General features: G+C 32.0%; 1 protein-coding gene, 1 long non-coding RNA gene and 1 pseudogene across 2 annotated transcripts in view; 2 read left to right on the top strand and 1 right to left on the bottom strand.

Annotated features, from left to right (window-relative positions):
• Positions 1 to 1,735, top strand: part of LOC133199877 (uncharacterized) — a 9,838-nt gene extending 8,103 nt beyond the window's left edge. Inside the window, exon 3 of the long non-coding RNA XR_009722856.1 lies at positions 1,357 to 1,735. This is a non-coding gene — a long non-coding RNA (uncharacterized LOC133199877). The remainder of the gene's footprint in view (positions 1 to 1,356) is intronic.
• The window catches only part of LOC133199874 (E3 ubiquitin-protein ligase RNF12-B-like), a 70,497-nt gene that overhangs the window by 30,443 nt on the left and 13,242 nt on the right, over positions 1 to 26,812 (top strand). The gene's annotated exons all lie outside the window — the stretch shown is intronic.
• On the bottom strand, positions 9,922 to 25,272 carry LOC133200035 (uncharacterized; annotated as a pseudogene).

Below are 26,812 nucleotides of genomic sequence, written 5' to 3'. Positions count from 1 at the left end.
AACTAAGTACATTGTTATGATAAGCAAGGATGCCTCTTCCAAAATTGTGAAATTCATGGTCCCGGGGACAGGAGTTCTGGTGCTAGGGCGGGGCTATATAGATCCTATAGTGAAGGTGAATTATTTCTTTGAAAATCTTCTCCTCTGCCCCTGGGTATTGTTTTATCAAACTAAGTACATTGTTATGATATGCAAGAGTGCCTCTTCCAAAGTTGTGAATTTTATGACCCCAGGTTTAAGGGTTCTTGTGAGAAGGGGGGGGGGGGCTTCTATTGATTATAAAGTGAAAAAGCAAAAATTCTTTGAAAATATTGTTTTCTACTTCTGGTTAAAAAAGCAAAGAAGCATATGCATATTGCCGTATTTGAATTTCAACTCTCAATATCTCTTAAAATATGCTCTCAACAACGTTTATTGTATTCAGAATTTTAATAAACAAGGTTGTAGATAATATTTTTCATAAAATTAAGATTTTTGAAAAATCATGCGATAAGTCCTTTAAGCATTCTTTGGTCAGTGGGATTCAAGTATGTTTAAATGAAGTGCCACACCCTCTTTGAAAGAGAAATACATGTATCTTGGAAAAGAGGGAATAATTTAGGGTAACATATAAATTTTTATTTTCAAAAACATAGATCTGCATGTACTTATAGAGTGCAGATTCATTTTCATTCAAATCATATTCCCTGGGCCCAGGCTGAAGCCACAATAGAGGGTCAGAATTTGACATAGGAATAAAGAGGAGAAATTCAGAGATGAACAGAAATATTAAGTCATTTTAAAGGATGTTCAAACATAATTCTCTGTTTTATGTCACACACATGCTAATGTATTCAATAAAATAAATGACCCCTTTTAATAAAAAAAAAAGGAAGTATGTCAGCCACACTTTGTGAGCTACCTATTAAAATTATATGAATTATTTCAAAACAAGTATTTAACAACAAGCCTATTTATGTTATTCAAATATCATGAATCATGGCCTATGGGTCTAGGGTGGGGTTAAAAGAGGGGGTTATATTTTGATGTGTGAGTAAAATGAAAAAAGAAATCCTTTATTTACTCTGAGACTCTGGAACAAAGGGATAACACGTAATATCGATATGAATATACATGTGTGTATATACTCATGTACATTTAGATTAAATTCAAGTTTGTTTAATTTTATTGTCCTTAGAATTTAAAAGGGGCAACTTTAATAGACTAGCAAGTACACATAAATTTTTAGATTATTTAAAATCATTCTAGTAAAAAAATGCTGAAATTGTGAAATTTAATAATAATTAATAAATCAAGGGCTTGTACTATAACAGTATTAGGGATTCTGTTAAACTATATTCATATATTTTTCAATAGGTTGAACCAGTCTGGTTCAAATAGCTGATGAGCAGGTCAATCCAACTTGAACATGACATTATTTCCACAAGGATGAAACCACGTCTCTGGTGTACTTAAGCACTGACATGTTAAAGTCAACAGAAACGGGAACATGTCATACATGCAGACTACAGTGTTGTGTTGCACAGTTCAGAAAACATACAGCCACCGCTAACATAAGTGCAAGCGAGTCGTCAAGAACTGAAGTCAACCACTCAGGGACTTTTCTGTTGGATTATGTTGGACTACAAACTGATTATTTGACAAAGGAATCCCCCTTGATGCTTGTTGGCTACCACTGATGTGAAATTAAGCATTTATTATCCCAATTACTTTTACATATTCTTGATGATATTAGACATGCATCTTATTGAAATTAAATTAAAAAAAAAACATATGTTTTGTTCAAATTGTTTTCTGAAATTGACAGTTTATGTTTAGTGAAGGAGGTATGGTCAATCTGCTGTAAATAGAAAAGACATTACGTAAATGAAAGACATTACATTAATGAATTACACTCATGGCAGGGCTTGAAGAAGCAAATAATAAATTTTGTTTTAGTTTTCAACTACCATCATGAAAAAATGCCAAGTAGAATCTTGACAAATTGTATAAAATATCAATTCTTAATTTATCTAATGTGGAAGCTGAGACTATATGTATTGAACTTTCTTCAAGTTTCCACAATGTGGAAACCATAGTATACTAATTGTCTATCAAATGGTTAGGCACGCTGAAACCATTCATATACTTCAAGTTTCATCAAGATTCCGCAATGCGGAAACCATAGTATGCTGCATGTATATCAACTGTTTACGCATGCTGAAACCTTACATATTCTTCAAGTTTCATCAAGTTTCAGTTGCGGAAACCATTTGGATTCGTGGACACCTTAAGTTTCCGCACTGCGGAAACTTGATGAAACTTGAAGTTTCAGTACTGAAACTTTGCGGAAACTATTAGGAAGCTTAAGTTTCCGCAGAGTTTCAGCAGTGTTTCAGCCATGCGGAAACTGTTTTTTTCATCCAGTGGTGAACTCAGATTTTTTTTTTTTTGTTTAATTGTGCCCATCATTATTTTGAATAAAGAGAACAAGTTTTAGCCATTCAAAAGGAATTGGACCCTATTGGTGTTTTGGAAAGAAAACAGAGGCGTCTAAAGAGAAGAGTATATCATAACAAAGGACCTAATTATCTTTTACATGTGGATGGGTATGATAAGCTTAAGAGGTTTGGATTTGCTATTCATGGATGTGTTTGTGGGTATGTGTTATAAATTTCTGTGTTATGTATCACATGTTTCAATATTACCAGTATTAAAATATATGTAACAAAAGAAATAGTTTCATGCCAAGAATGCTTTCGCCACAACTGAAACACTTGCTGTCAGTGCATTAATACAATTCCTTGGTTGATATGTAAAAGTGCTCATTGTCAAGACCAAAGAGCACGTTTGCAATCATATATTTGGTAATGTATGTTTCATAAAGAAAAATTTACACTGTTCTGTTCTATTTTAAAAATATTTCCTCACATATCTTTTTCAAAGATTTTCAAGGCGTGTGTTGTGGCTAAAAGTAGGCAGATCAAACAATGATCCCAGGGTGATCGCTTCATATTTTTTGGATTTTTTAAAAGAAATTAAAGGTAAGGTCACTCTTCCATATTTTTATGACAAGTTTGAAATACTTGAAACATTTTCTAAAGAAAAAACATTAATGTAGATGTTAATTGTGTTTGAAAAATCTGTTATCTTTCAATTAAGTAAAAACTTAATCCATAAGAAATAATGGATCAGCTTTAATTGAATTTAGTGCATTAAGCAAAGTAACTATAGGTGAACATAAAATATGATTTTTTTATGATCTCATGGAGTATGTAGACTTTATAATGTTGGGTCCATGAAAGAATCATTATGATGAAGTTTCAATGAATCTTCTTCACTTCCTCAAAGCATCTATGAGATTTTTATCATAGAAAACAATATGTATAACAGTAAATAAACTTTATACAGCAAGTTTAATTGATTATAATATATGATTTAAAATATATGCCTTAACTGCAACAATTTTAATCATATCTTAATAATTGCTGTAAAATTAAAGGTTATAAACATGGATAATATGAATTTTTGCATATATAGAATTGATTTAGACCCATGCACTAGCTCTTATCATGTGAATTGTGCATATATTTATTCTCGTGCTAATTAAAAGTGGGATTCTAAAATAATAAACATATTACCAGTTACCGGTATATCAGTGCTTTTATGGTCAATTTAATGACTGCATGGTTTTAACCACCCTCCTCTCTATCAATATGTATTGAATTAAAGGAGTTCCTAGGTGTATCAGATCAGATGAAGGAACAGAAAACTGTATCATAGCTGATATTCAACGGGCCTTTCGGTGGTACCATGATGATGATATGGCTGGGGAGAGAAGTTTTCTAACAGGATCATCACCTTCAAATCAAGTATTATAAACATTAATATGTCTAAATTAATTTTACATAATTTGTAATTAAACAGTATGTAATATGAATTAAAAATGAAACAACTAATCCCAATAAATGTTCTCGTTTGCTCCGCTTCAGAGAATAGAACGATGGTGGTTGTCAAACAAACAAGGTGGTGGACAATTCTGGATGGAGTTTTTTAGCAATTTAGAGCACATAGGAAAGTTTTCCACCACAAACCATGTTCAACTGTAAGTTCTTTCACCAAAAAAAAAAAATGGATACAGTACACTTTCATACTAGGATCTATAGATCTCATTAATTGCATGTTCAAATTTTAAATGCTAGACACAAAATTTCAATTTTGGATTAATCCAGACTGATTATGTGGACTTCCATTTAATTCTTTGTGATGAAGAGGTATAGTGATGGAGGCCATGTAAATTTCATGTCTCTATATATATGCATGCCTGCATTGCTTTTGTCCAAAAGATTGCAATTAAGGAATTAAGAATTTAGATTGATCTGGGTTTACAGATTTCCTCAAAGATGGGTTATTGTCAACAGTGTGGCTTACATGTAACACTGTTTGCTTTTCATATAGACCCTTCCTTTTACAGAAGTCGTATATTAGGTACAGCAAAATCAAAAGTATGCACATTTTTCTTCCTATGATATTAAAATTGAGTCAATATGCTCATTGAAGTATTAAATACTGGTAAAAAACCTTCTTTGGAAACCTAAAATCACCAATAAAAAACCAAAGATGAAGGATTTTTATATAAATGAATAAGTACAGAAATAATTTTTTTACTTGTAAGATTTAATTAAAATTTGTCATAAAAGATGTAAGACTAATTGTTATGCTTAAATTAAAATGACACCTCTACAGGACTAAATCAGTTCTATATGATTATCAAGAAATTCAAAATATATACGAGTTCATTATAACTCTAAATTTTACAGGAATTATGAAGAATTTTCCCAGGGAAACCACAAAGTTTCCTGATTTCATGATATGCATGTGCATTTGTATTAAACAAGTTAAATTGTTTTTTTTTTGTGTCTTATAGCCTTTTCATGTTTAAATATAGGTCTTATCTTGAGTACTCTACAAGGCCTAGGGTCTGATCAGTTAATGAATCATTTTTAGCTCACCTGAGCTGAAAGCTCAATTGAGCTTTTCTGATCACCTTCTGTCCGGCATCCATCTGTATCTGTCCGTATGTTTGTTTGTAAACTTTTCACATTTTTTACTTCTTCTCCAGAACCACAGGCCAATTTTTAGAAAACTTGGCAGAAAGCATCCTTAGAGTTTGTTAAAATGAAGAGCCACACCCTCTTTCAAGTAATTGAAAATTTGTAGGCCTTTTAAAAAATCTTATCCAAAAGCATTTGGCCAGAAAAGCTTTAACTTGTTGTAATCATGTAATGACAATGGCATCAGGACTTTCAATATTGAACCTATTACTGTGTGGATGCATCCTTAGGTAGTGTAGATTCAAGCTTGTTCAAATCGTTCCCCAGGGTAATGTTGGGCCACAATGGAGGGGATGGGGGTTGAATTTTCACATAGGAATAAATAGAGAAAAATCTACTTTTAAGGTGGTTTGGGACACCTGTTGATATGAATGTGGATAATAGTACATAGTAATCAAAATACTCTCACCGTTTTAAAATTCTGCAATATTTTATGAAAAAAAAATTTTTTGAAAGGTAAAAATTACACATAATTAGGCCCAGCGGGATTCGAACTCATGACTTACAAATTGGCAGTTAACGCTCTAACCCATTGCGCTACGTTGTTGTTAGATAACAATTTTAGGAAAGACAATTTGTATATAATTATACTCGATTTTATTGTTTATAGAATATAGGAAGTACAGTACATCACAATATGGAGGTGTCCATACCATCTTTAAAAAATATGAAAAAATATGAAATGACAAAATAGGCTCAATGTTTATGTGGAGAAAAATTTGAAGATCTTTTTAAACATGATCTTGTAGATGACTAAATTGGCAAGATATTTTGTAATCGATACCATAAAGCTGAATTGATCAGAGTTAAAATATGGCTATACATGGTGGCTCAGATGAGCAATGTGGCCACTCAGGGCCTCTGGTTATAATTGTTTGACTGTGTGGTTTGAGCTGTGATCTTATAGTACATTACTGTTACGCCTCAATTTAGAGATCTTCCCGGTTGGGTGGAAGGTCTGGCATGTCTGAAAGTTCCATGTATAGGTCATGATGTTTGACTTTGGGAGTAATTTATATATAATAGGCAATCTATTCCTGAGTTATTATATCTTTCATAATTGTGACTCAATCACCAATTATTAGCTTATAGATACATACCCCGGTACATGCATTGCATCATATGCAACATTCAATTTCGAGTGTTTTGCATGCAAGAGTCTGCATGTATATAATTATACATCTGAATTGAGGGGGTAGGGGTCTCTTTTATTTTGAGCATCCCAAACAGAGAAACAATTGCATAAATTAGTTTTCTGCTGAAAAAGAACACTGCATCTTAATTACAGGGAATGTCTGCGATTCTGTTTCACAAAACTTGTTCAAGATGATCTAAATAAATGTGCTCAAGAGTGGAATCAACACAGAATTCGACACACAAAGTCTGCAGGACTGCCTGGTGGAAAACCAGATTTGATGTATTATCTTCCAGAGTTATATGGTAATTAAGGAAATATATGTCTTATTTCTCCTAATTTTAATTTGCATACATCAAGATCAAAGCAAATTGTATATAGCTATATAAGGTTAGTTCGGTCAAAGTACCGGGTAGGTAAATTGTATATAGCAATATAATGTTAGCTTGGTCAAAGTTGATAATTACAGTTAGTAAGTCTGGTGTTTTTATTTGTTCTAATATCGATAATTGCATGTACCAGTACTTCACAAATGGAGTATTTTGAGAAAATTAACTAAGCTAGGTCCAATATGTCAAAGAATTACAAATTAAGGCATAAAATTTAAAAATTCCACTTCTCTTGGAGTATGCCTTTAATTTTCTCTATTGGTCCAATGTAACCTAGTGCATTAGGGAATAAAGATTAAATGCTTTGAGTTTCAAGGTCAAATAAATAGATTATTGATAATCTTTGTAAATAATTTTTCTCCTATTAATCCAAGGTCCATTTTTCAGGAATTACTCTAAAATGTTCTTCCACTGGTAAAACACTTGACCCCATTTCATTACAAGGCACACACCTTTCATTTAACATTTATGTCTAGCATAAAGTATTATTAGGTATCATAATTGTATCAGATCTGGTTCATGGATTTGTCAAGGTGGGGATCCCAAAGTGTGCCAGACATTATAACTTAGTATGATATCATTATATATGACTAAAATAATGCTTGAAACATTTTACGACCAACTAAATATAAGCATACACCCTACCACTTATCCATCACCTTCATGTCATTTGTTAACCTTTTGATAAATTGGGTCCCAGACCAAAACTGGCCAAATCTATAGACCATATAGTAGAGTGGATAAGGAGAGAAGTCACTGTGATATGTTCCTAACCTTAATTTGTATTTATTCTGCAGATACACACAATTTTAAGATGGAGATAGACATTGCTGATGTGGATGCAGCTGAAGAATTCTGCATTCGCCAAAGTGCTTTTGGATGTTTACCAGACTTTGAAGAGGAATGTAAAAACATTATACTTGAAAATTCCCTGTTGTTGCCAACAAATTATAGTGAAGCACTTGCTTTGTATGAATGGCTCATATCTTACTTAAATGCTTGAATATGATATAATTTTTTGCTGATGAACACCATTTAATTATCCAGCACATGGCTGTATGGTAGAATAATCTGTTATCAGAATAAATTTGGAATAAAGTTTTAAAAAAGGGAAACTATAATTATTTATGGTTCATTTAGATAAATTAGTACAAAGGGAATTAAACTACCAAGATCAACTGTAGTTGGCCATGAAGTAAATTTCCTAATTTCAACCAATATAACCCTTGCATTTTAAGTCAAATGCTCTATATTTGCAGTCTCCACTGACATTGTACATACAATGTAGCCTATACATATACTTGATTGCCATGTCTCTCTATAATTCACAAGTCTTAATGACCCCAACCTGCATGGTTATACATCCAAAAGGAGTTTCATGCATTTATTATTTCAGAAACTGAAAGACAGTCATTTCAACCCCCCATGAACCTTGTATTTCAATTCATTGCTACACCAAAAGCCATCTGACCCTAAAGGCCACCTATAATTTTGTCTGATGTAATGAAAGCTATTTGATTGTCTTAATTAACGATGTTTGCTCCTCAGCAATGTTTGATAACTTATTGATCAGGACATGTTTTGTTTATATCACAGATTTGGCTTGTATCTTGGAAATAATATTGCGTTCTTTCAATTACAACATGGTAATTAGAAATGACTGGGTAAATGGTAACATGAAGAATATCTGACTTATGTTCAAAGAGAGTTTGACCTTCCAATATAATTTGACGCAATTCTTAATTTACACAAATCTCAATTCAAACAATTTTCCTTATTAATTTACATCTCAAATGAGCAAATGTGATACATGTACATAAGTTTATTATATGCCATGATACACTGGAGTCATATCATTTTGTTTGATATTAAAACATGAACTCAAAATGCACATATTGGCAAATAACAATTAACTATGAAATTTATATGGCTGAGGATCAAAGAATCTCAGTTTTGTACAATCAGACTCTGCAGTTATTCAATTGCCATTGATTTGAGAATTGTGACTCCTCCTTATAGAAAATAGTAGACTTAATTTGTGAACTCATTATTTCTGAATTTTCTTTTTTACAAAGAAGACAAGATGTGTTTGTGAAACACTGATGCCCCCATATGGCAGCTTATGGCGAAGGTTAAAGTTTCTCAAATGCAAGTCAAAATCCAGGCCAAAAGATAAAAAATGTTGGTACCCAAAGAAAGGTCTTGTCTCGAGGAATATACCTGTGAAATTTGAAAGCCCTAGCTGCAACTGTTCAAAAGTTGTGGCAAAGGTTAAAGTTTTTTAAAAGTAAGTAAAACGTCGAGGTCAAGGTCAAAGTTGTTGGTATCCAAAGGAAGGTCTTGTCACAAGGATTACATATGTGAAGTATGAAAGCCCTAGCACCAACCATTCAAAAGTTATGGCCAAGGTTAATGTTTTTCAAAAGTAGGTCAAACTCCAAGGTCAAAAGGTCAAAGTGGTTGGTATCCAAAGGAAGGCCTTGTCACAAAGAATACACATGTGAAGTTTGAAAACCCCAAACACCAACTGTTCAGATGTTTTGGCCAAGGTTAAAGTCTCATAAAATTTTGCAAAAGTGGGTCAAACTCCAAGGTCAAATATGATGGTACCCAAAGAAAGGTCTTGTCTCAAGGAATACACATATGAAATATGAAAGTCATAGCTCCAACCAGTCAAAAGTTATTGGCAAGGTTAAAGTTGACAACAGACAGACAGGACAAAACAAAAATATACCCTCGGGATCTTTTGATTCCAGGGCATAAAAAAACTCGGCCAAAATTTGAAATTTTATTGTCAATCATAAGAATATTGGTACACACTACTATCTGTAGCTTTAAATTTGCACATTCAAAGTGCAAATAAACAAGCAGAAACATAGATATAAAAATTCTGATCACAGTTAAACTAAAAATGAACTGCCTATATGGGCAACATATTCTAGTCCAATAACCTAATTTATCACTTGACTGTCCATATTATTCTCTTATAATACATGTAAAAGCAAACTTCTCTCACTCTCATGGACTACTTTATATTCCCAGTTCATGATAATAAACCTTTCAGGTGCTTCGTTGGCCTGAATATGTTAACAGTAACAGTTTGGTGTTTCAGGTACATTGTATTGTCATGACAATAATACATTGGTTATAAAGTCCTGCCCTATCCTAAACCAGAAGTTTGGTGTTATTAAGATTTTAATTTTGTGACCATTTTCTGAAGCAAAAAGCTTCAATATGTTATAGCTTTATACAATGAAAATTTTCCATAATTTGAACATGCATGTCCTTAATAAATACGCTAATAATTTCTTATAATACAATGAGGTTTTTTTTTTGGGGGGGGGGGGCATGTAATGAAAGAAACTGATATCATAATATTGTTTTAAGAAAATATCAGTATTTTGTATCACATTTGTATTGAAAATAATTGACTAGTTATAAAGTAAATATAAGTAAATATAATTGTACCATAGTGAAATATTGAATAGCTTGCTAAAAGTCCAGCTAATACCAACTGAAACAAAATGAGTAAAAATTTGCCATTTTCATTTCACAATTAATTCACACAATTTCAATCAGTGAACAATTTTGCAAATATTAAAAAGTTTATTGACTTTTTAAAATACACATCATAAAACCTAAATACAATCTGAACACATGCACACTTTAATATCTTAACTCTAACCTGTGAGTTAAACACATGGATATATATACACCACCTAACATTTCTCAATAATCAGTAAATAAACAACCCAAATCTAGTGCATTGTCCATGACTTCTTTGAACGCACTGTATGTTTCGGTGACAGGAATGCTCAGAGTGTTGGAACATGTGTTTGCATAAGGGGTAGCAAACACACTGAAATTTTCTTCTGCTTCTGGATGACGAAACTTTAATTTGAGTGGTGGAGAAAACCCCAAAGGTGGAACTGAATCCAACCCTGTGACAAAAGCCAAGATAGATTTGAATTTGTCGGGCGTATCTACAAATAAAAACCATAGGTTTTAAAATAGCAATAGTCAACTTTTGATAATTTTGTTTACTAATAGCAATTCATGCATATATATATATATGTGCAAAGTAAGCTAAAATGCACCTTAACTATATATTATTAGTAAAAATCTTTGAAAGTACCGGTATGTGATAATTTAGATATTCATGAAAATATTATCCTTTGACATTCCACAATAAAGGTCCTATAAAAACCTGTGAATTTTATTTTTTAATATGTCACCCTACAATGGGCACTTCATCATCTTGTGAAATTATTTGTTTCAGGTATAATTTTATAGCTCAATGGAAATGACATTTATAATACTTAACTGACTTACAGATCCAGAGTTTGAATTAATTCAGAATGGATATGTGATTACTTGAATAAAAGGGTCTTTGATGATCATTTTAGAATCCCGAATTGCTATTTTCCTAGTACTTTTTCATTTCTGAAGATAAATGCTTGACATGCATACATCTTCAAGGTAAAATCTCAGTTGTGCTGATTTGAATACATTTCCTAAAGGTGTTGAGAACCCGTAATCGTTCACAGATATATGCATACAATCTTAAACAAGAGGCCCATGGGCCACATCGCAGCTGAACAACAATTCTTGTATCTCTGTCGAAATTTATAAACATGAAACTCTTCTAAAAGACTGTTAAACTCACCAAAATTCTCAAATATATTCCAAGTGACAATACATAAAAACAATGTATAAAAAGAAGCCTACTTTTTTGGACATCAATATCCCAAGATCAAAGATGCATCAGGCCTATATTAAAATATTGTTTGTTTGCCCTTAGCCAACCGACCCACAAAAATCGGCCCGACTCAAAATATTTTATTGCTTTTTACATTTACAATTTTTTATTGAATCATTTCAACCTAATTTGTTTTAATCCATTTAAAAACTTTGTTGAGGTCTTTTAGATGCTTTGATTAGTAGCATTAAAAATAAATATAATTTTCTAAATCTGTGGTAATCCTAGACTAGCTTTTTTGTTCATTCAGTGCATACAGCCCTTGCCGCCTTGGATATTTACTGCACGCAAAGGTGAGAATTTAGGGTGTGAAATCTACATGTTCTGAGGATTCAAGTTTGCTCAAAGAGGGACACTAGGGTTAGGTTGGGGTTAAAATTGGGGATTAATTTTACATAATAATAATATATATAATAATATAATATTAATGCATGTATTATAATAATTATTCTTTATATAATAATAATATAATAATAAAATCGCTGAACATTTTTCCTTAAGAATAGCAAGGCCACATTAGTCATACTGATATTCAGAATCTTCATGTAATGATCGAAGATTAAAGTCTGATTATGTCATGAGACTTGGACCCACAATCTTTCACGGGAATGTAGAAGGAAGATTTTTCAAAAACAACCTTCTGAAGAGCAGCAATTAAGCAAAATGACACAGTCGAGCATTGTGACCCTTATGCTTCTTGTTATAATTTTAAGAAGAAAAAATAAAATATTTTTTTCTACCTACCTACCCATCATTAAAAATCTGGGTCGGAAAAGGGCAAACAAACATTTTTTTTTAATTTTGACCTCAACTGACCCATCTTGTTATCTTTTGGGTCCCTGTATTGTTTTGGGGGTCATGGTTTTAACAAATAAGAATCTTCACTATATAAACATGTTCAAGCTTTGGTATAAATTATTGGCATTTCTGATGCAGTGGTTCTTGAGAAAAAGATTTTTAAAGACACACACCTTATTTTCACTGTTTTGTGATTATATATCTCCATTTTGAAAAGGTTTCACCCTTTATTTTAACAATTTAGAATTCCCTTCCCATAAGGATGCTTTGTACCAAGTTTGGTTACATTTGGCCCAGTGGTTCTTGTATTTAGAGAAGAAGTCAAAAATGTGAAAAGTTTATAGACAGACAGACGGACAGATGGACAACAGGTGATCAGAAAAGCTACCTTGAACCTTCAGTTTAGGTGAGCTAAAAAGTCTGGATCCTATTCCTATCATTTACAATAAATACCTTCTATTTCAACTAAATAATCTCTCCAGTAAGTCTGTATTCTTAATTCATTTATATACTTGTTACTGCCTTCCTCAGAGAACTTAATAAGGAACATGTTGTCCATTTCCACTGCATCAAGAAGAAGGTCGCTTTTATGGACAAAGAGTCCTCTCATGGCATCAGGATAATTTCTAATCCTGTCAAGTACACCAAGGCATTGTAGACCTTTGGTGAATCTGTAAAACAAGATAATTAGGATTTTGAGATAAAAATTCTTAATTCATCCTGTGGTAACAAGTCAACCCCTATTTTGCCTCACTGACTTTACCCCAGGAAAAAGCAATTACCATATACAATAAACTATAACTTTTTTTTAATTATAATTAATTAACTTGCCAAACCTTTTAATATGTAGTAGATTTCACTTTTGGCTTTCCATAATATTAAAGGTATTCAGATTAATACAGCTCTACCGAGAGATATATTTTGGCTATCGGTGTTCTATTATCAGTCAAGCATGAAAAGTATCTATTGGTCACTTTCACTTCTTTTATTCTTTTGGCTATTTAAATCATGACAAACCTTTATATTATCAGTAGTGTATCTACTCATTGACTAGGTCTAGGGTTGACACCTTTTCCACCTGAATCAGGTATTACATGTTTTTTCATTATTGCATTTTTTTTTTGTATAATAAATTGTTGAAACTTTACAAGTTGTTTTATTTAGGGAAAGTTAATCTTGGTCCAGAACAATAATATTTTGGAACGAACCTGGGTAAAAGTAAAAATATTCTAGAGTGTGAAATACAACTCCTACAAATAAAATCATATATTCCAAACCATATATTTTAAAGTCATTCAAATAACCGTTAATAAAGGTTCATTACTTAATAAGAGATCCTTGCATGCAAGTCCATTTCTAGCATTTTATATACAGGTGAGGTAAAAAGCACACACAGTTACGTAAAACTCACTGTTTAAGTGACTTCTCAATCCTTGTTACAGCTATATGCCTACATAAAGCATGGACAAGCTCATTTTTTCTTTTTGGCACAGCTAATGGAAAAGCACCAATATAATCCAAAAGTGGCCTCATTGGATCAACAGCATCAAAAAAAGATGAAATATCTGTTGACATTTCAATCTGAAACAAAGATTTTTCTTTTGGAAACATATCTGCCACCAATTTAGCAACACAGGAACTGAGCAGACAGGTAATGGGTAATATAGATACCAATCATTCAGTGTAATATCAACAAACAATTTCAAAAAATTGTGGTCCCCCGCTTTTGGTGTCTTTGTGGGTGAGATGTCATTATATGTATTTACAGCATATTGTGTCAAATATGAATGCCCTATCATATGTCATTCAAAAGTTATCACCAAAGGTGAATTTTTTGAAAATTAGGTCAAACATGAAGGTCAAGGTCAAGGAGTCAGAAATCATAGCATGCTTGGAAATTCTTGTCACAGGTAATACACATGTATAATATGAAAGCCCTATTTCTTCTCCTTCAAAAGTTATGGACAATTTAAAGTAATATTTAAATTTTTTAAAAGTAGGTCAAACTTCAAGGTCAAGGTCATGGGGTCAAAAATCATAATGTATTAGAAAGGTCTTGTCACAGGTAATACACATGTGTAATATGAAAGTCCTATCTCTTCTCACTCAAAAGATATGACCAAGGTTAAAGTTTTTGTGAAAGACAGACAGACTTACAGACTGACGGACAGACAGATGAATGAGATTTAATGTCCCCTCACTTGCCTTAAAGTGGGGGACAAAAATTTAAAACATGGGAGATATCCTTGATTAATGAGGGTAAATATTTGATAGATATGAATATGCAGGATTTAGTTCAGGCCATTCATTAATACAGTTTGTGCAATTTATTTGATAGAAATTGAAAGTGTTACAAATAACTGCATTTAAAAACCAGAAGTCTCTGATGAGACTGAAGCTCTACTGGTCTGTACGTATAACAAAGGAAAAGTAGCACTTGGATTTGAAACTTTGCAACATGAAACAATAAATAGAATTATGTATCTTAATGTTAAGTCTACTTCTGTGCCACGTTATATTGAAATCAAACAAAAACTATAGGAGGAGTAGCATTTTGAAAAATTGTTTATACAGACAGACAGACAGAAGGACGGACGACGGATATGTTACTATTGCACAAGCTCTTCTGGTCTCTGACCAGTAGAGCTAAAAACAATTATAATTATATACAGAAAATTTACTCATAGCTATAGGTGCTTACACAAACCTTAATTACAGTGGTATTTTGATAAAAAATAACTGTCATGCAAACGAGGATTAATTTGATTTATAAATCAAAAATACCTGTTGAACTTGTTTCTTGTATTCATCATCAACAATGTCATCTATGGTTGGATCTGCTGAATTCGGCCCATAGGCCAAAAGCCCAAACATGAACTCTGACATAAATCTTGGTGCTGGTCCACCATGCACCAAGCAATAAGCTATTATCATCCCATAGGTCTCATAATCACCGTTCTCTTCAGCTAAAATAAGGTAGTCATAATGTGATGGAAAAACAATTACAGATTTCAAACCCATTCAAGTTTTTGACTATTCATAAAAAAACTGGAGTGAGGAGTGAGGAAAGGGAGAGTAGGTGAAGGTTATATAATAGTAGCTGTTATGGAATTTCACTCATCTGGTAGATACTTGTTTGCTCATCAAAACCACAATTATGATAAAACCTAGAAGCGGATCGAGAAACAGATTTTTAAAGAATGAATGTAAATTTACTATATGATTAATGGACTGAGTCCACCACAACACCAGAATTACATGTATACCCCTAATTCTGGGATCACAAATTCCACAAATTTAGAGATCGCGGCTGTCTTTCCTGAACACCGTAACAAGGCACTTACTTTTCTGATGCCAAGGAATATAGAGAGCAAAAAAGACAAAGCATCTTTTTTTTTTTTTTTTTTTTACAGTTTACTGGTAGCCCCAAATTTATGGGCCCTGCATGGGGATGTGGATCATAAATCTTACAATTTTTTTTTTACCATTACCCTATACTAGCTGTTATTACAAATTTATATCAAAACTATAAATACCTAACAGGTTTTGCAACAGCATCTTCCTTCTGGACTCCCCTTCAAATATTGCAGACTCTGACACTGCTTTCATAATCATTCTCATGAATTCCCTTGATGGACCACCGTCATCAATTCCTTTTTCTCCCGAAATCTTACAAATAATGGCTGGTCAGCCATGAATTTTTCTCTTCTGAATGAATCTTTAGTGGCCAACACATTGTTCCTGTCCACATTAATAATATTTTTTTTACCATCAATTTTTATATTATTTCTTAGTTGTTTAAGAATTTCTTCAGCTGTCATATTCCTGCAGGAGAAAGCAGAAAAAGATATTAATTTTTCAATGGCACACATACCGGTACTTTTGCAAATGTGAATATGTACATACCAGTTTATAAATTACATGTATCCATAAAGATGCTGATTAAAAATGTAGAAGTGAATAGCTATATATAGATAATGAAAGAATTTTTAAAATCTTTAATTTTTTTAATAAAATATATATTCATGGAATAATAAGACTTTTTCAGTTCTTTCTGCAATTCTGCATATCTTAATATGCTTCCTAAAATTGAACTAAAAATGCAAAATTATTTTGATTTTATCTATAGATTTGGTCGTCACATATTTCTGCTGACCTCAGAATGACATGAAATACGTTATTCATGACATAATGGTCCGAGACCATTACACATGTAAAGATTCTGACCATGTAATTTTCACCTAATCAGAGTTAAAAAAAAAGAGAAGATTTTACACAAATTTAAATCCAAACTAACATCTTTGCAGCCTTAAAGAACAGAAATTAGTGTCTATTAAAGGATGAGGTCTTATATGTCAGCAGCCCATTTTTAGTAATATAATGAATTAAAAAATCAATCGTGATTTCTATAATTGATCCAATTAAGAGTGCATATAATTGATATATCCTGATTAGTATCTATAGATCAGATATTTTCTTATTGTAATGACTGATGCATTTAGTAATCAGTATTATTTTTAGACTCAGTAAAATTGAATTCCATTCTGTTTTGTGACCCCGTCTTTTTAATTAATAAAAATGAATAAAATGGGCGGGCCCTAGTACAATACAGGATAATTACATGTATGTATATGAAGAAATTAAGCAGACTGGACAAGACTCGCTTACATACCATGTGACATTGTTATTGCCAAAATTTCAAAAGAATCGTGAAAACTTAACTTTGAAAATTAACATCCGTTGAAATTACAACTAGGAAAATTAATGACATATAATCACATTAATGTGCAACAAAGGCAAATACAGTCATGTCAAACATGCATATCAAAATGTACATGTATGTGCGATCAGGTAGACGAGTAGCATTATAAAAGGTTCAGAGTTTTCACATCAATTAGGTATAAACAACATCTGATTCAGAAAATTTATAATGGGGAAGGTCATGCAACTTGACTTTTGCATCTTATAAAAAGTTATACATGAGCGCAGTTAGATACGTTTTTCTCCTATGTCAGCAAACCCGCAAGCTACCTCAAGATGACAGATCAACTTACCTGATACTCAGGGGTCTTGAAACACTATCAGCATTTTTGTTGAAAACAATCTAAGAAAATAGATTTTGTTATTATAGAAAATATCATTTTTGTTTTTTTCTAAAATGCTAATTCCTAGTTTTTAAAAATAAATTTCATTTAATCAAATTACCGTTGGGGTTCCTGAATCAGATGGAATGTGTATTCCTGAATCAGCAGAGCTTTTGGTCTCCTGTTTTTCTGTCTGTAAAATTTGACACATAAAATATTATGATATATTGACTTATGAATTCTACTAGTAGATTGTCCAATATTTATTCATATGACAGCTGGTGCAAATATTAAATGTGATCCAACATTGATAAGCTACAACATTTGTTTTAACCTTAATTCACTTCAGGAAATTTTACTTATTATAATAGATGAATCATTTGATAAAATGTAAATGTCCCAGGTTACCGTTTCCATCACTTTTTGACGAACCTTAACAAAAACACACATACCTGCTAAAGAAGTACAATTGAAATCAATATAAGGGGAAAATTCCAAGATTTCATCACTGTCACTTCATCTATTTTTACCTGGAGAAATTAACATGAACAAAAACAAATTTCTATGGAGATGTACAATGGGAAATGTTGACATCTTTTCTTCATTCGGAAGTACTCGGGACACCTGGCTCACACAATTTTTCAACGTTACCATCCGGGTACTTTTCATGTCATTTGCAATGTAAAATCCCCATAGTGTTCTTATTTTTGGTTGTGAATTTAAACCTAAAGAGTAATGATACAAAGGGGCATTTCAAAACAGAAAATCTGGACTTTTTTCATTCCAGTGGATGAACGAAGTTTAGGCACAAATGTATTAATTATTATCAAAATATAAAGCAAAAAGTGGTGGAAGCAGAAACTTGGGACAGAGTATAGCTGGATTTTTCGCATGTTTATGTTGCTTCAGTAAATTAATTCTATTAATTAATGTTGTTTACTGTTGGTGCTCTTGATTCTGAGACATCAGATTCCAATTCTTCAACCTGTAAAATCAAAACCCAAATCAATATAACTCAAGTTTATGAGTAACAATTATAATTAACATGTTAGCTAGAAAGAATGATCATGCAGACTTAAATTATAATGACTCTGCATGATTTGTTGATACTTCTTTGTAACATACTGTACATATAAACATGTATTTTGTGTCATCTGCATGACATCTCAACATTGCTAATAAAATAAGTTTTGAAGTATTATATACAGCACTCATGCAATCAACATAATGAATATAAATAAATCTTTCAATTTTCTATTAAGTGTTACATTCAGGACATATCATTTTCCTTTTTTTTAATGAAAGATTGAATTGTACATGAACTTAACCTTCAAGTTCAGTTTTTCAAACTCAAGAGGAAACAAACAATTCTTTGATGCTTTAACAGCACAATATACCAATTAGATATCTTTTAACTTCTTGACCCCAACTCCTTAACTGCATGATCCATACACGAGAGCATACAAAAGAAGCCCATGGTCCACATCACTCACCTGAGCAATAATACTCATAACAAAATCAGCTTTATGGAGTCATATACAAAATATCTGGACAATGTAGTATCAACAATATGTCAAGATGCTTGCACATAAATAATACCATATATTATATTAGAGTTTTTGAGAATGATTTCAAATTTTTTCCTATGTACAATAATAAAATAGCATGGACCCCCCCCCCCCCCCCCCCATCCCCATAATGTGGCCCAACCTTACCCCCAAAGATCATGATTTTGAAAAACTATTTGAAGATGCTTTCACTGAAGTTACAGCTTTTCAAGGCGAATGGTTTTAGAAGAAGATTTTAATCTATATATTCCTATGTAAAAATTTGAACCAACTTCCCCATTGTGGCCCCACCCTACCCCTGGGTATCATGGTTGAACAAACTTGAATCTATACTACCTGAGGATGTTTCAAAACTAGTTACAGCTTTTGTGGCCAATCGGTTTTTGAGAAAAAGATTCTTAAAAAATGTCAACAATTTTTCAATAATTCTAAATTATCTCCCCTTGAAAGAGGGCATGACTCTTCATTTTAACAAACTTGAATCCCTTTCAACAATGGAGGCTTTGTGCCAACCTTGGTTAAAATTGACCCAGTCAGACAAAAAGTGATCAGAAAAGCTTACTTGACCTTTCAGCTCAAGTGAGCTAAAAATCAAATAAATATAATTAAGTTGACAAAATCAAATTACTGTTGGACTTGTTTCTGGGTTTGAAGGTATTTCAGCTATGGTTGCAGTTTTGGGCTCCGAATCCTTCACCTGTAAGATTTGATACAAAGAGCTCTGTTCAATTGGAAATCCATGCAGTTTTAAATGCTCAAATGAATCAATTTCATCAAAAGTATAAAACACTGTTTTTGATATCATGTAAGAGAGGTGCGAAATTAAAAGTATTAAGACATATGATAAAAGATGCAAGATATGTGCTAAAAAAAATCATATATATATCATAAATTATTTTCTTCTCCTTCCCTTGCATTTACAAAATAAAACTTAAATTGTTCTATAAAAATCCTGTATATATATATATATATATAATACACACACACACACTCACACATGTATATGTATGAGTCTTGTTTATATACATTACAAAAGAAATTGAAAATTTTTTAGCTTAACCTGTGACCTCAGACATGCCTAAATTTTTCACAAAAGCTTTTCTTTTCCAGGAAATTAGAATATATATATCGAAATGCCAAAGACAACGACACCCTTTCAAAATAATAATGTTTACTGTAATGCTTTATCACAATGTCAACTGATTAGTAATTAAAACATACCTTTTTATCTTCTTTCCTTCTCTTTGATTTTCTCAAAACTAGTTTAGGCAGACTTTCAAATTCATCATCACTCTTATCCTGAAATATTTTTTTACTTTTCATCACATATTCAATGAAATAATAAATAAAAGGTCAAAACAATGCAAAATGAGGCAAATGGATGGGGCAGTTTGTAACTATATAAAGGGCGTTCTTCTGCATACATCCTACATAAACTTTAATTTAAACATTGAAGTCTACTTGTAGTCTAACTAATGGTTTGGAGGATTTCCGGGGGGGGGGGGGGGCTGCAATATTTATTTCTCATAAGCTTTGTTACTACATATATTTTATAACGTTGTCCAGAACATGTACACCTCTTGATCAGTGCATGAATATTATGACAAATACTTACTCCTTGTAGTATGTAATATACCTATGAGTAGTGTATCAGCCTTAACTGATTCACATTAGATAGTTAAAATGATCGAAGCAGTTAAAAGGATGGACAAGCTAGAAAGTATGACATTTCTGTAATTTATTTTTTACTTGCTCATTATCAATTTAAATGCAGTGATCTAGGGAAAATTAAACTTACAAATTTACAGAAGAAACTTGACACATTATGAGGCTACTTAATAAGTTCCTCTCTTGATAATTTTGAATTCTATATGCATCCAGACCACGTTCTTTATGTTTGACATACATTAAATGATGACAGTTCGACACCCAAGTCTGACAACTCTGCGAGTGCCTAACACGATAAAAATAGAAATGAATGAGTTTTGAAAACCCGGAAAAACAAGTGTAAGATTTCTTTAACAAAAAATATTCTTCTTTCAAAGAAATCTTAATTATAATGGTATTAAAATAATTGATGATGTTACCTGACATCACACCGTTGTTTAGATCTTGTCTGTAACTGGTATCAGTCCAAGTAGGCCAATATTAAAACAACAGTGTTATGTTCTTTATGTGTATGTCTTGATAGGATTTGAACAAAACTCTCAGAGGATTTTAAAATCCGGTGGAAAACCTTAATTTACTATACTATATATGAAACTACCTGCCTAAATTACTAGAAAATTCCTGCTGCAGGATCGCAATACTCTCTTCCTAATAATTGGCCAGCATTTTTTTTATTTTTAGGTTTACAAACACCAGAATGAAAAAGTTCCATAGGAGGAGGAAATAAAACATTTTTTTTTGGATAAATTATCTACTTTTGTACATTCATTTTTGCTTCTTTTTTGATGCTCTTCTAACAGAGCCTCCTTGCCACTTGCCACACAATGGTTACAAATAGAAAGATAGGACCTTTAATTGTTTATTTCATTGTCTGCCAGTTGGGGACAGTGATATAAATTTTGAGATGTTGGTCAAAATACAAATTTTTTAACTCTTTCAAGATATCTTCATTTTTTTTAAAATGTGTGTCAAGTGATTGTATAGAAATTGTTCTAAAAATATACTTGTGACCTTAAGTAAATATTCCTATCATATAACAGACAGGGAAGGGGGGGAGGGGTACAATTTTTTCAATTAAGAGTAAAATATTTTTTCTGGTTGCCACATTCAAAGACGATACTACATGCATGTATATATTTGTATATACTTGTTTTCTTTAATAGTTGAAATACTTCATTTCTTTTGGCTATTGTTTATTTCACCCTCAAATGATCAACTTCACTTCTCCCATAGTTTTATTCATTACATCTGATGCATAAGTGATCCTATTCTGAAGAAATAAATGTTGCTTAGACTGTAACCTACAGCAGAGACCTAAACAATGTCTCTGGCCAATGTCTCTGGCTATAGCTAACTTGGGCAGTTTTTAACCTGTGGGAGAAAATTAACTTACATGCAGATACTTTTGAATACATATACATAATTATCTCACCAACATGTCATTGTGCAACAAAGTTGTCAGCATTTTATTTGTCCTCTGAACGGGTGAAACATTTTGAATGGCACTCCTATTGATAAATTTTACACTAAACCAAGCTATGATGCTGCTATGGACTATGCAGATCTACCTTTACCTATTTACCCGCTTAATTCCATTTTTCTCCATTTTTTTTCTGAAAATTAATTCAAAAATTTCAACGGTAAACCTAAAAATAAAAAAAAAAAATGCTGGCCTATAGGAAAATAAATTCCTGCAAACATGGGACTGAAATCAGGCAGACATAGAAAAGGGAAATAACTGCACCAAACATTAATTGAAATGCTTGAAAGTAATTTTGCATTTCAATTGGCTAGACAAATAAAAATTACCTGCAGAACTTTTTCATTTGCTAATTTGATTTTTTTCTGTGGTTCTCCCTGAATAAGAAATAATTTAAAAGTATAGAAAATAAAAAAAAACTTGCATGATATCATCATAAGGAAATTGACCATAAGAATTTTTATATGGATAAATTTATCAATTTTAATGATAATCATAAATACCGGTAGATATATTAATTAACTTACTGACTGTTTTTTAATAATGACAGAATCTTCATCCGCCCCTGGTGATATGATTGCAGATGTAAATAGGTACAATCTGATGGGGTAAGTTCTTATTTCATTGTAATAACCTTCCAAGGTGAAGGGGTCTCCATTACTTAATGTGTCCTGAATTGGAGCTCCAGCATAGTTTCCAATATAATAGTTGTAGTCCTTCAATTGAAGACCCTGTATCTTATTTTCACCATTTGGAAAATAAATTTCTAGAAATTTCTCCTTCATTTCTGCTAAAGTGGTACTTTTATGTATATCTATGACCTCCTTACCACCAGTGACTCTCGAGTACACAGAATTTCTTTTTTTTTTGATCATCCAACCAACATGTACTCTTCTGGTGGTGGATATATTATTTGACCTGCCGAATTGCTTCCTTTGTATATTCCGGTGAGAGCTTAGTTCTCTTAACTTTCTAAGTGTGGGAGAGTCTGGCACTGCAATATCAAAAAAGTTTCAAATTCAACAGCATGCATCTAATCAATGCAAATATTTAAGAAATAAGGTATCATTTTTAAACATCTATCGGGATATAAATACGGGTTGGTCACGAGATCAAATTCCATAAAGCCCGAAGGGCTTTATGGTAAATTTGATCTCGTACCAACCCGTATTTATAGCCCGATAGATGTTTAAAAATGATACCTTATTACTTATATTTACATTTGTGACTTATTCATATTTTATACTTGCCTGATTATAATCTTTAACGCGTGAAACGTTTTATTTTTCAAACCCAACAGCACGTGTTTGATCCTCTGATTGCGCGTCGACCCTTTATGACGTCACTGAGAAATTACGTCGAACGTTTATGACGCGAGGAACCCGTGTTTATACGGATATAGATACGCATTGCTTTCAATAGTGTTATATAAAAGAAAACATTTGCAAATGTAAATATTAAGGCATAATTTTCGTTTTCATGTGTAATTATTAATACTGATTTATCATATTTTTCTTTTTATCATACAAAAATGAGTTATAGGTCTGCAAATATTCTAGCATTTATATAATTACACACATTGCACAATGGTTCTGCAGCGATTTCTCAATCTTGCTCTGTCCCCAACTGTTAATACTCCAAGTTTTTCAAACTCGGCATCGGTCAAGGTTAGTACTTCTTTAGGTCCAACCTACAATAATTGAAGAACAATTTTCAAGAAATCGATCTGAACATTTTTTTTTCAGGATGAGCATTAACATATTAAGAACATTAATCTCCTTATTAATTCACTTCTCTTAAAAGAGCTATTTAATTCAATACTGAGTAAATTATGATCACACAAGATCAGTTTTGCATGAAAATGGAACAACAAAACTCAATTTCATCTCAATGAGAAAATATATATATGCCTAATTACAAAACGTAGAGTACCTGTAGTTTACAATACACCAATATATTTTTGGCACTTTTCTGGTAAAGAAAAAGAACTTTAGAATAATCTGTCTCAGGACTATTTAGCCCACCTAGCCAAAATTGTGACTGAGTACAGTTTTCTTTATAGACTCACCTATAACCTATAATTGTCACCCAAGCAGTTCAATTTCATATATTAACAAAATGGAATATGAATAAATAAGTAAAATGAATGATAATTTTTTTTTTTCAATAACATGTAATGCATTAATGTTTCCCTTATGTCTGGGTTCTATGTTTAAATAGAGCTGGCAATCAAACATTTGATTTAATTCTTTTGAAGAAAAATTAGGCTTTAAATCATTGATAAAATAAATTTTAAACAATTTACAAATGAATTAAAAAATAAGGACAAACACACATCCCCTTTAGTTATTGTACACAAAGTACATTATTGACACCCACACTAGAATATACACTTTAGATTTTTTTGGATAGATGTCCATCATCCATGTCATCTGAGAATGTAAACCTCAAAAATATTTAACGAAATGCTTGTGGCTAAGACAGTAATGGTCATTTAATATTATTCAGTTTCATCAGAGTATATATATCTTTTTTCATGGCACTTAACCAGTGGTAATTCTTTCTTTTAAATTGTTCTCTCCCTGCATGATCCCCTAATTTTTTTTCACCTAATCAAAAACCATTCAACTGTGTAAATTACAGAACTTTGGCAATGCAAGTGGAAAGACGTCATTTTAAAAGTCAGGCTAAACAGTGTCTGTAGGATAATATCAGTTTGATGATAGCATGTTCCATCTATAAACTTAATAAAAACCTTTATTAATTTGTTGATAAGAAAATATTTACGGACAAAAGAGCTATTTTGCTTCTTAAAGAGAATTAAATAGGTACTAAAATATGTATAATAATGGGGAAAAAAACATTAGAACTTGAACCATGCTTTTTTGAAATAGGATCCGGCGGGGCCAATTTTTGGCCCCTGAGAAGGTACTGATAAATCCTTACCGATCCCCAAGTGCGTATGAGAAATATGAAAAACTGTCTCATATCGACTTAAAAAGCCATATTATATGAATTGATTAATATGAAAGTTTCCGAGTTACCTTTTCTAAAGGATAAAAAATACGCGTCCATATAAAAAATTTGCTTGGTGCACCCCTTTTCAAAAGAAGTTATGGACCCGCGTATATTAATGTTACTTGATTTTTTTAAACTTCAAAAAAATTAAAACAGTATAGTTCCATCCTTTTCAATGTACAAATTATTACAATTAATCTACCTTATGTTCCTCAAACAACTCTTTACAATGTAAAAGAGCAACCTCTCTTAGGATTTCGTCCATTTTTTTTTAGATCATGCGCAGACAATTATTTCCGTGAAGATTATTTCCGACGGCGAGTTGTGTGTTAGCGCGACGGCGTGTTGTGCGAACTTGTGTTAGCGTGACAGCGCGTTGTGTGTTAGCGCGACATCGTGTTGTGCGAAATTGTGTTAGCGTGACAGCGCGTTGTGTGTTAGCGTGACATCGTGTTGTGCGAAATTGTGTTAGCGTGACAGCGCGTTGTGTGTTAGCGCGACGGCGTGTTGTGCGAACTTGTGTTAGCGTGACAGCGTGTTGTTTGTTAGCGCGACGGCGTGTTTTTCTGAACGCGCTGTTGAGCTTTTGCAAATGGCCCTATCCGGACACCATAATATATGACCTATATATTTAAAAAATTACCATTTTATCATGATACATATATTTACTATGATATTAATATTTAAAGTCTTAAGATAAGATTCTTATACTTTTATATCAATGTTATGACTTTTAAGACACACTATTAAGAGAGAATGTCACGAATCATCAAGCTTCAGATGGAAACTTAAAATTTTAACCCCCTGTTTTCTTTTATTGGTTGTAAAAAGTGTTCATAGTACACAACTTTCACATACATGAAAATGATGTTTGACCAACGAAACTATTATTTTTTTCCCTTATTATGTGTTGCCATGGAAACCAACGTCAGTTAAGAAAAAACACTTAAATTTTAACTTTTTTTTAAAGAATATTTTTACAAAAAGAATACAGATATCACCTACAACAGACTTTATGCTATTTATTAAAGATGCATAGTATACAAAAAAGTTTAAAAGCAAATCTAAATACCTAGGCATCGGTTGCCATGGCAACACAAATATTGTACAGTTTTACAGTTTGAAAAATTGAAAATTACCTCTGAAGTTTAAACTTATATATTTAAAATCTACAACAAGCTGAACATTAAAATGAATTCGATAATTACACAATACAGGTTGGTCTTCAAGAATGACATATAAAATTGAGAAGCATTTTTATTGTTTTTGTGGGGAAAAACAGTTAAATTTTATGTTTTTACTCTTAAGAAACGTTAAAAATACACAGCAAATTTTAAGGATAACTTTCAGTTTCTTCCAAATTGATAATTGTTAATGTATATTTGCTATTATACTCGTGCATTATCAATAAATATAGTGATATTATGAGATAAAAATCCTGTAATGTGCCCATAGCAACCAATTTTATTGCATAGCAACCAACGCATTTTCAAGATATCGTGTCAAAAAATAAAGGAGAACATGTATTTAAATATAGAAAAATTAATTAACAAGCTTTATTTCACTTAGGAATAATAAAACATACTTAAATTTCAGCATCAATCATATTCTGTGCATTGCAACCAAATGATGTCCATAGCAACAGTTAATTTTTTTAAGTTTTTACGCCAATAAAGGTTAAAAACACATCAATTTTTAAGGGAAAAAACCTTCAATTTCTTCCACATTGATGGTTAAGGGTCCATTACATAATTATTTCAACATACTATTTCATGTATATTTGCTAATATACTCTTGCAACGTCAATAAATAACGTGATA

Source organism: Saccostrea echinata, unplaced genomic scaffold, assembly GCF_033153115.1.
Source record: "Saccostrea echinata isolate AGI-Se365-2 ecotype Australia unplaced genomic scaffold, CSIRO_AGI_Sech_v1 ptg000036l, whole genome shotgun sequence".
Lineage (NCBI taxonomy): Eukaryota > Metazoa > Mollusca > Bivalvia > Ostreida > Ostreidae > Saccostrea > Saccostrea echinata.
Note: the sequence above shows the minus strand (reverse complement) of the source record. Positions and strands in the feature narration are given on the sequence as shown.